Source organism: Magnolia sinica, chromosome 12 (assembly GCF_029962835.1).
Source record: "Magnolia sinica isolate HGM2019 chromosome 12, MsV1, whole genome shotgun sequence".
Lineage (NCBI taxonomy): Eukaryota > Viridiplantae > Streptophyta > Magnoliopsida > Magnoliales > Magnoliaceae > Magnolia > Magnolia sinica.
The window spans coordinates 53,310,385-53,321,147 of record NC_080584.1 but is presented as its reverse complement, the minus strand read 5'-3'; the positions used below and the strand labels follow the sequence as shown (position 1 = coordinate 53,321,147).

At 40.1% G+C, this 10,763-nt stretch overlaps 1 pseudogene; it reads right to left on the bottom strand.

Annotated features, from left to right (window-relative positions):
- Positions 1 to 1,308: 1,308 nt before the first annotated feature.
- LOC131220063 (exopolygalacturonase-like) lies at positions 1,309 to 4,007 on the bottom strand (annotated as a pseudogene).
- Between the last annotated feature and the right edge of the window lie 6,756 nt (positions 4,008 to 10,763).

Genomic DNA, 10,763 nt, shown 5'->3' with positions numbered 1-10,763 from the left:
CCGAAACACTATGGCAATGGGGGAGTCATTTGAAACTCTGGCGGCGTATAACGGTTGATGATTGGCACTAGGTCACCAAGAGATTGTATATTCTGCATGCAATAACTCAAAATAAACTAAGTAATTAGTGCAACCCAACTTTCATTTAAATCACAGCATCAAGATGAGACTTTAAAAAAGAAATATTATCCGCCGATTTGTGGACATTTCTTGTTGAAATAGGACTGTAGTCAATCTCCACCACTATGATAGCCACATGATAAGGTAATGTTAAATTTTCGGTCCTGACACATCTATTTCAGGATGATAATTTGGAATGTTTAAGTTTAATTATTTTATACCATGCATGTAATTTGAAAGTAATTTCTAACTATAGTGGTATTATCAATCATGCTTTGGCGAATTATTAAAGTATTTATCTTTTAATAAGGTACGTCAAAAATCTAACGGTTGCATTTGGAGTATTTTTACAATGACCAAAATCTTTTATTCGATGGGCTCCCCTTGCATGGAAGATACCCCAAAAACACTTTACGATTTAATATTTCAACCCTTTGGTCAAACAAAGTTATGGTGACCATTCATCTTCATGCGCTAAGTTATGTCGTGTTCAATTCAATTGTCCACTGATTATATTTATGCTAAACGTACACGTCAATAGGAACTAATAAGAAGTGTTTTAAGCCATTATGATGGTGGTCCACTTAATGGATTAAGCCTGTAAGCCAAGCTGAGCCATTCATCATTGGCCCTAGCCCAGCCTACCCTACCATCGGATCCATACTTTAGGCATTGGCACATCCCTTGGGCTAAGCTTAAGCATCCAAGCCTAGGCCCGACCAATGGCTGCCCCAATTTTGATATATGGTAGAGATGCTCTTTTCAATCTTATATATAGAGGACATATCCCTCTAATTTGCAGCAGGGATGACCGACTCATCCACATTGGTCGGAGTCAGCCCTTACTTTAAGACTTGTGGCACCCACAGACTCAGACTAAGCCTGAGTACACTTAAAGCGGTCACATCGGACTCAAGTGTGCCATCAAACACAGGAAAATCATTTATCCAGTTAAAAATTCACTTGCAGTTTGTATAAGCTAGCTACTCTCTTAGGTACATCCATCATTCTCCATATATTACGGTGACATCCTATAGATTTTCTAGTGGTATAATTTCCAAAATCGCATAGAAAGATGAATGAGGGAGGGAATAATGCATTTTCTTGAATGTGTGAACTATAAAACACAAATGAAATACATTTCATTCTAATTGTTGAAAAGCTATGTATATGAAGAAGTGAAGAGGATCAGAGGCAAGAAGGAGGGCTTTGTGGGCCAGAAGAAGTTCCCTTGATGTTAGAACACGAGGATGTGGCAGGTCCCCCTAATCCAATGTAGACCAGGTTGATGTTGTGGAGCCGCACATTGTGACATGGCATGCCTTTGCTGCATAAAAGATTGACCGCAACCTGCGACGTGGAGTTGCCCCGAATGTTTGTGAAGCTAACGTCGCTGATCTTAACACACGAAGTGGTCTAAAGGATAGAACGCCAAACCAATGTAATATGAATTAGATAAAAATTTTGTGGAAGATCCAGAGATTTTTTTTTGAAGTGGTAAACAATAAACCAATGTACTGAGTGAGCGAAGATGTACCTGTTGGGTGCAGGATGCATATGGGCAATACTCTTGATCTATGATGATTGGGTTATAGACGTTGTTCATGACTATATCCTTGAATGTGAAATCGGATGCAAACAAGATAGAAGAGTCTTGCCATGTCTTGATCCTTAGGCTGTTGGTGGTCCCTGTCATGGTGCAGTTCCTCACATTCACGCCCACCACATTTCCTTCGTTCGGGTACTTTCCAAGGCTACCGATGCTGATACCGTGTCCTGGCCCACATAAGATGTTGGATATGGAGATATTGGAGCTGTCGGGCCCAATGGAGATGCAATCGTCGCCGGTGCCTATTGCTGAACGGGAGATCTTCACCCCACTTGAGTCTCCTATGTGGATACCATCCGTATTAGGGCTGTCCCCAGGTGCGGAGACGTTAATGGATTAGAGCTTCAAGTTCTTACACCCCACAATGTTCATGTGGAAGAACTTGCTATTCACCGAAGATATGCTACGAATCGTTGCATCTGTCACAAACATGAATCATAAGGACTGTGGTTGTGATTAAAATAAACAAAAGACATGAATTCCTTTCGCTAGTCATCTTCATGCCATCCCAGTCTCTTGACAGGAACCATAACAAAACCTATCGTTGGTAAAGCTTGCATTAAAGCTTGCATTTCTTCATCTTGGGGCATTTATTGTGTGGCCAAGCTAAAGCTCCTTGACCGTCGAATGTCCCACCTCCTGTGACCATCAAGTCGTTAATGTATTAGAACTCTATCCAACCGTCTGATTCGAACTTCTCAAGACCAGGCGCCTTCACCACCCTAGCGCCCTGAAATACAATAGCACCCTCGCATGGCCCTTTGAATGCAACTCAACCCACAAGGAATGTCCATTTGGGAATCACAACCCTACCCATACCATCCCATGCACATGCATGCTTCCATGTATTCAACAACGCTTGCAAAACATACAAATACATTAATAATTTCAATGGTGTGTACTAATGAGATGCACGTGCATTGCACATGAGCATCCAATATCATTATATGTGCACGCTCACATTGTTGTTGTCTGTTTTGCCGTCTGCGATTGCACCGAAATCCTTCACATTGAAAACTTTCGCTAGCGCGACAACTTCGGCCACCCACGCAAACAAGAAACCAAACAGGCTGTCTGAAGATTTGATTTCGAACCCATTTCACTAATAATGGGAAATATGTTTTTGGATTATGATTTTCTCAACTTGGTTTTTTCAATGGATGGAATGAGAGCATTTGCATGGGGTATTTATATAGTGGGTGTTGGAACGTCCTCATCTCTCTCTCTCTCTCTCTCTCTCTCTCTCTCTCTCTCTCTCCAACTTCTTTTAGTTTTGAAGGTTTTAACAACTCACCATCCCTGCCATTCCACGAGGAACGGAATTGTGCGGTTGAGACATCCCTTAGCATCCAGTTGGTAGGGGATACATCTGGACTGTCGTGGCTGGGCCACGGTTACAAGCTTACACAAAATGAATTATCCTAGGTATCTGATTAATAAGATCTTAAATGATGATAAAATTAAGAAGTACTAAAGGTTGATATTTTATGGGGAAAGGACCACAAACTAAGGGTTAGGCTTATCATATTGAAGTGATTTCTGAAAAACTGACTATTTATGTTAGCGTCTATTGGATGAACGGTCCCAACTAGCACTTTAATAGTCATGAGTGCAGCCGAAGGGGCCATGCATGTCACACATTCCTTTGTATTGCATTTGTTTTACATGCATAATATCTCTCTATATTTAGATATTCCATCCTCTAGTTGTAGTTGCTAACTTCTCCCATTTTTAGGATGAGAGATGCTCCCATACTCGGCGGTATGACTGATGATACGCAGGTAGTAAACTATTTAGAAATTGCGTAGGTGGCACACAAGTAACTCAAGTAAACCATCCAAACTAAATGTATCATGAACTAAAATTTAATTTTACTAAGCACTCCAATTATTAGATTGGTGGGCAGTGATTACACCGCCAAAAATGAAAATTATCCTATGGTCTTAATTAAAAAAATATGCGTCCAAGAATCAGAGGTTAATTAGGATTGTCCAAACAATATGATTTTCATATTTTAACTTATTTAGAGTAGTTTCAACAATCTACCTGAGTTAGTATGTTCCACATGTACCATTTTAAATGTCTTTCTATTAGGTGTCACATGCTGTCGGATTATCATGTAACTCCTCATCTTAGGCCCCAGTTGGCATGCGTCATGGTGTTATTATTACAAAAAGGGTGTAGAAAAAAAATTACCTAATTAATATGGAATTTGCATTCCCGTACCTTCTTCGAACATGTTTCGAATAGCCACCTCATTAATCATTACAATTACCATTCCACTACCTTCTGTTACACTTCTTTTTATGACCAGTTGGTTGGCGTGTCAGCAAGAGGGTCGGTAGCTTGGTTGGCCCAACTGTGATGTATATGTAGGATCCATTCCGACTACGGGGTGCGTCATCATGTTAGGCCGATGGCCTAAAAATCAACCCATTCATGGTGTTTCAGATGGATCACATCATTGAAAAAAAAAAAAACTATATTTGACAATGATCACCCTAAAAATTGTTTCCCTTAGTATGGTGCACTTAAATCATGAATGGGCCTATTTTTAGGCCCCATGCCTAAATTTTACTGTGGCATCGAGTGGTTCAAGTATATTTCTAATAATCATCATGGTGGGGCCTGTAAAACCAAGTGTAGAATATCTCTGCCAAATGATTTGCCCGGTGTGGCCCACTTTAATAACAAGCCATCCTAATTATTTTTTGCTCCGGGGCCCAATTGGGAATTATTCATCTAACGGCAGAAATGGATTTGGTGTTCACATCATAGTGGGCCCTACCAAAAATCAAGTCGCGGCCATCCTTTGCAACTATACAGAGAGAGATTATTAAGAAAAAAAGGGAATTGCATGTGATCCTAGGGCTCACCGTGATGTTTATATAAGATCCACTTCAACCAATATACGTTTAGTCTTGTACGAGGTCCGTTAATAAAAAATCAGGATGGGATGTGGTTCTGGTGGGCCACAATAAAGAAAATAGTTGGGAGAGAGATGTTTACCCTTCATTTTATGGGGCGCGCCGTGACAATTAGATGAAATCCACTGCAACCATTAAATTCCATAAAAAAAAATTGGCACGTGGCCCAAAAAATCATACCCATTCGTGATTCATTTGAGCCTCACTAATGGAAACAGTTTGGGTAGATGAATGATAACTATATCCATTATTGTGGTATCTTTGTGAAAACCTTTTTGAAAAAGGCACTGGGATGTAAATTCTATATTAATTACTTATTTGTTTTTAAATTTTTCTTAAAAAATTGAGTGGCCATGATAAGATAATCTCACGTTTGGTAGGAGACGCGCTAGTGTGCATCACTCTAGGTATGTTTTGCACTGAGAACCACGTGGATGAAAGTCTCATGAGATCCACCACATCCATCTAAAATTTATGTCCATCCAGATCTAAAGAACAACACACAGTAGAAAAAAGTTAGGATGAAATCCCTCCATTAGCTTTTTGTGGGGCCCACCCTTGTGTTTAAGTACCATCCAATCCATGTGCTTCATCCGGATGAAGGAATTATTTGAGAATCACAGCATTCCATAACTCAGGTGGGCCATACCACATGAATATAGAGGTTTTTAAGTATAGTTTTATGTGGTGGTACACCTGAGTTTCGATTCAGCTAAAATTTTAAGACGACGGTTGTTAGAATATTGTGTGATCTTATTACCATACTTTGTGTGATCTTGTTATATTAGATTGCAAATCTCCAGCTATGTAATATTCTCTCTAGCTATGTAATATCCTATATTTAGTACCTAGAATCTTTCTTACAACTATGCATATTTACTATCAATAGGTTGTAATCAAACTATAAAGAGAGTGTTCTTCCTCCAATACAATACACATTGAAATAAAGAATTTCTACGACAATCTCTCTTTCTCTTTAATTCTTCATGGTTTCAGAGCCACACTCTTATGGCCTATAAATTTATTTATATATATATATATATATATATATATATATATATATATATATATATATATATATAGCGGTTGTTTGGAGTTCTTTTTCGCCATCTTCAATATGTCTCTATCTGCCTCAAGTCTTAATTCAATTGTCCATCCTATTGATCTTATATTGAATGGATCCAATTATAGTCTGTGGGCTCAGAATATGGAAGTCTTTTTAAAAGGATGTCGGATATGGTGTTATGTGATTGGAGCAGTCCCTCAACCTACGCTGGGAGACGGTGAGAAAGACGGTGGCTTTGCATCTCGTCTGGAAGAGTGGGACAATATTCACTACAAAATTCTATCTTGGTTCATCAACACTTCCGTTCCATCCATCAATAGTCTTCTTCCACGACTTGGGAATGCTAAAGTTGCTTGGGACTTTCTCGCAAAAAGATACAACTGCACCTATGATGCTTCATTGGAGTTTCAACTGGAAGCTAAACTCTATCAGATGCGTTAAGATCGGGGTCAGTCTATTGCTGATTTTTATTCTTAAACTAATCATCTTTGGGAATAATTATCTGCCGCAGACCCTAAGTCGGAATGTTCTAAAAACATTCAAACGTTTGCCACTTGGCTTGATCGACGGAAGTTTATGCACTTTATGATGGCTCTTCAAGATGATTTTGAATCTATTCGAGCTTCTCTTCTTCACCGTCAGCCACTTCCAACATTGGATGCTACAGTTGTTGAACTCATCTCTGAAGAAACTCGGCGTTTCACTATGCAGATGCAATCTTCTGACATGGTTATAGCCACCGCTTCTCATGGTGCTTCTCAGTCTTCTGCTGGACGTTCTTCCTCTCAATCCACCTCCAAGCCTGATTTTTGCAAGTGATGTAAACGAACTGGTCATACCATCGATGAATGTCACAAGTTCCAGTATTCTAAGCAGAAAAGAGCTTCCCAATAGATAGCTGTGATTGCTTCATCTGATCCTCCTGTACTTGAGACTCCACCTCAGTCCACTTCTCTTACTGCAGCTGACGTGAATGACTTAATTCACCAAGTTTTGTCCCAATCCTCAACTGTCATGTCTGTCACCCAGGTAAATCCCAGTGGTTTATAGACTCTGCCTGTTGTAATCACATGAAATCTGATTCCACCATCTTCTCCCACAAAACAACTATCTCTCCTAATCCTGTCATATATACTGCCAATGGTTCCCATATGTCTGTTAGTTATATAGGGTTTGTCTATCTCTAATTTATCTGTTAGTGATACTTACTTTGTTCCTAAGTTATCTTTAAACCTTCTTTCCGTTGGACAACTATGCGAGTTAGGTCTTGAACTGAAATTCTCTAACAAGGGTGTTGATGTACAGGATTCACAGACGGGTCAACTACTTGGGACAGGCCGTAAAGTTGGACGTCTTTTCGAGCTCTCATATCTGCAGCTTCCTTCTTCAACGACCACTTCCATGGCTGCTGTCACTGTCACTTCCAGTTTATGGCATGCCTAATTGGGTCATGCCTCGCTTCCACGTGTCCAGTTCTTGGCCTCTCAGGGTCATCTAGGATCAGTTAATTTTCAGTTATTTGATTGTGTTTCATGTCATCTTGGAAAACAGACACATTTGTCCTTTAATAAAAGTGAATCTTTTTCTTCTACACCTTTTGACTTAGTCCATTCTGATATTTGGGGTCCCCGCCTCGATTCCGACTGAGGGGGATCTCGGTATTTTGTTATCTTTGTAGATAATTACAGTCGTTATATTTGGATTTATCTTTTACAACATCAGTCTGAACTCACAAATGTTTACCATAATTTTCACAAAATGGTACATACTCAATTTTCTTGTACTATTAAAACTTTTCGTTCAGATAATGCTATGGAATACAAAGATAAATCTTTTCTTACCCTTTTACAACAAAATGGAACAGTCTCTTATCATTCTTATCCATACACTTCTCAACAGAATGGTCGAACAGAACGTAAACATCGTCATATTCTAGATACGGTAAGAGCACTTCTCATCTCTTCTTCTCTTCCAGAACGCTTTTGGGGTGAAGCTGCTCTCACTGCCGTCTACACTATCAATTGTGTTCCTTCACCTACCATCCACAATACAAATCCTTTTGAGCTTCTCCTTGGTACAGTCCCTAACTATTCCTTGCTTCTAGTTTTTGGTTGTGTCTGTTTTGTCACTCTTCCTACACATGAACGCACTAAACTAGAACCACGATCCAGACTCTATTGCCTTCTTGGTTATGGTTTCACTCAGAAAGGTTATCGTTGCTATAATCCCATAGCCAAACATCTTCGCATTTCTCGTCATGTGGAGTTTTGGGAGCATAAGATGTTTATGAGTTTTTCTCCTTTTTCATAGTACACTTCCAGTTATGCTCCTATTTTTACTGATCCATCTATTGCTTTAGTACCTCACCCCTCTGCAGAGATGCTAAGCTCCTTAGACATTCATTGTACGGCTACTCCTGATCCAACTGACACGTCTGCTGATCCTCCTGCTACATCAACTGCCTCTGAGTCTGTCCAGTACCTGCACTTCGTCACTCCACTAGAGTAAGAGCCCCTTCTTCTCATCTTCAAGACTATCATTATTTTTATGCCCTTGTCACTCTTGAGTCTGTCCAGGTACCTGCACTTCGTCACTCCACTAGAGTAAGAGCCCCCCCTTCTCATCTTCATGACTATCATTATTTTTATGCTCTTACCACTAGAGTACCTCACTCCTCTGCAGAGATGCTAAGCTCCTCAGACATTCATTCTACGGCTGCTCCTGAGCCAACTGACACGTCTGCTGATCCTCCTGCTACATCAATTGCCTCTGAGTCTGTCCAGGTACCTGCACTTCGTCACTCCACTAGAGTAAGAGCTCCTCCTTCTCATCTTCAAGACTATCATTATTTTTATGCCCTTGCCACTCTTCACGAACCACATACTTATCGTGAGGCTAATACTGATCCTCTTTGGCAAAAAGCTGTGTCTGATGAACTAGATGCTCTTACCAAAACTTATACTTGGGACCTGGTGGATTTACCTTCCGGAAAGTCTGTAGTTAGTTGTAAGTGGGTTTACAAAATTAAGACTCGGGCAGATGGATCAGTGGAACGATACAAAGCTCACCTTGTTGTGAAGGGTTTCTCTCAGGAGTATGGTATTTACTATGAGGAGACTTTTGCTCCTATTGCTCGACTTACCTCTATTAGATCTTTGCTTGCAGTAGTTGTTATGCGTCATTGGGAACTTTTTCAGATGGATGTCAAAAATGCCTTCTTGAATGGCGATCTTGTTGAGGAAGTCTATATGCATCCTCCACCTAGCTATGATCATCCTTCTCACACAGTTTGTCATCTTCGTTGTGCTCTTTATGGTCTCAAACAGGCCCTCTCGAGCCTGGTTTGCCAAATTTAGTTTTGTTGTTGCTCAACAGGGATTTGTCCCTAGTGCATATGACTATGCATTGTTTCTGCGGACTACTGGTGCTGGTACTATTCTTATCCTTCTTTATGTTGATGACAGGATCATTACAGGAAATGATCTCTTTGGTATTCAAGATCTTCAACACTTTCTGAGTCAGAATTTTGAGATGAAGGACTTAGGGCAACTTAACTACTTCCTTGGTCTTGAGGTGACTTTCGGTTCATATAGTTATTATCTATCTTAGGCTAAGTATGCTTCTGACTTGCTTTCCAAAGAAGGCTTGACTGACAGCAAAACGTGCACTTCTCCTCTTGAATATAATGTTAAACTTCTCGCTACTAACGGTGAATCTCTTCCAGATACTACTCTGTATAGGCAATTGGTCGGTAGTCTCATCTACCTCACAGTTACTCGCCCAGACATTTCCTACGCTGTTCACTTGGTTAGCCAGTTTATGAGTGCACCACGCTCTACTCACTATGTTGTTGTTCTTCGTATCTTGCGCTATGTCAAGGGGACTTTGTTTCATGGTCTTCACTTTTCATCGCACTCATCTCTGGAGCTCCGCTCTTATTATGATGCTGACCGGGCCGGTGATCATACGGATCGTCGTTCCACTACGGATTATTGTTTCTTACTTGGTACTTCTCTCATTTCTTGGCACAGCAAGAAACAGACTGTTATTGTCCGATCCAGTACTGAGGCTGAGTACCGTGCACTTGCTGATACTACAGCTGAACTTTTGTGGCTACGATGGCTTTTGACAAACATGGGTGTTTCTCAGTCGACTAGTTCTCCTCTTTATTGTGATAATCGGAGCGCCATTCAGATTGCTCACAATGATGTTTTTCAAAAGCGAACCAAGCATATCGAGATTGACTGTCACTTCATTCGGCACCACCTCCAGCAGGGTACACTACATCTTCGATCCATCTCCTCCGAGGATCAACTTGCCGATATTTTCACGAAGTCTCATCCTCCTGGTCGACTTCGTGATCTTGTTTCCAAACTCAAGTTGACTTCATCATCTCGAGTTTGAGGGAGGATTTAGAATATTGTCTTATCTTGTTACCATATTTTGCGTGATCTTGTTATATTAGATTGTAAATCTCTAGCTATGTAATATTCTCTCTAGCTATGTAATATCCTATATTTAGCACCTAGGATCTTTCTTACAACTATGCATATTTACTATCAATAGGTTGTAATCATACTATAAAGAGGGTGTTCTTCCTTCAATACAATACACATTGAACTACAGAATTTCTATGACAATCTCTCTCTTTCTCTTTATTTCTTCAAAGGTAAAAAAAGGGATGATGCACATATGGATAGGATGTATTTCATGCATTTTACTAAGAGAGAGTGACCTAGGCATACTAGTTCTTTTCCTATTGATAAAGTAAGGTGTCACCTGCTACATTGCGGTACATACCGAGGCCAATTTCAAGCCCAGGTGTGTATCTCAAACGATGATTGAATCGTTCACATTCCGGGTTCCATGCTACCCACTCCATACCAAGAAACGTTTCTGGAATGGGGTGAGTTGGTATGAAGATGGATGTTTCTAACGACTCATAGTTGAATCTAAGATCAAAAGGACATAATAATCAACGAATCATGATTGTAAGAACCTGTCTTCTGTATGGTAGGAGTGAAAACACGAAAGGTTAAGA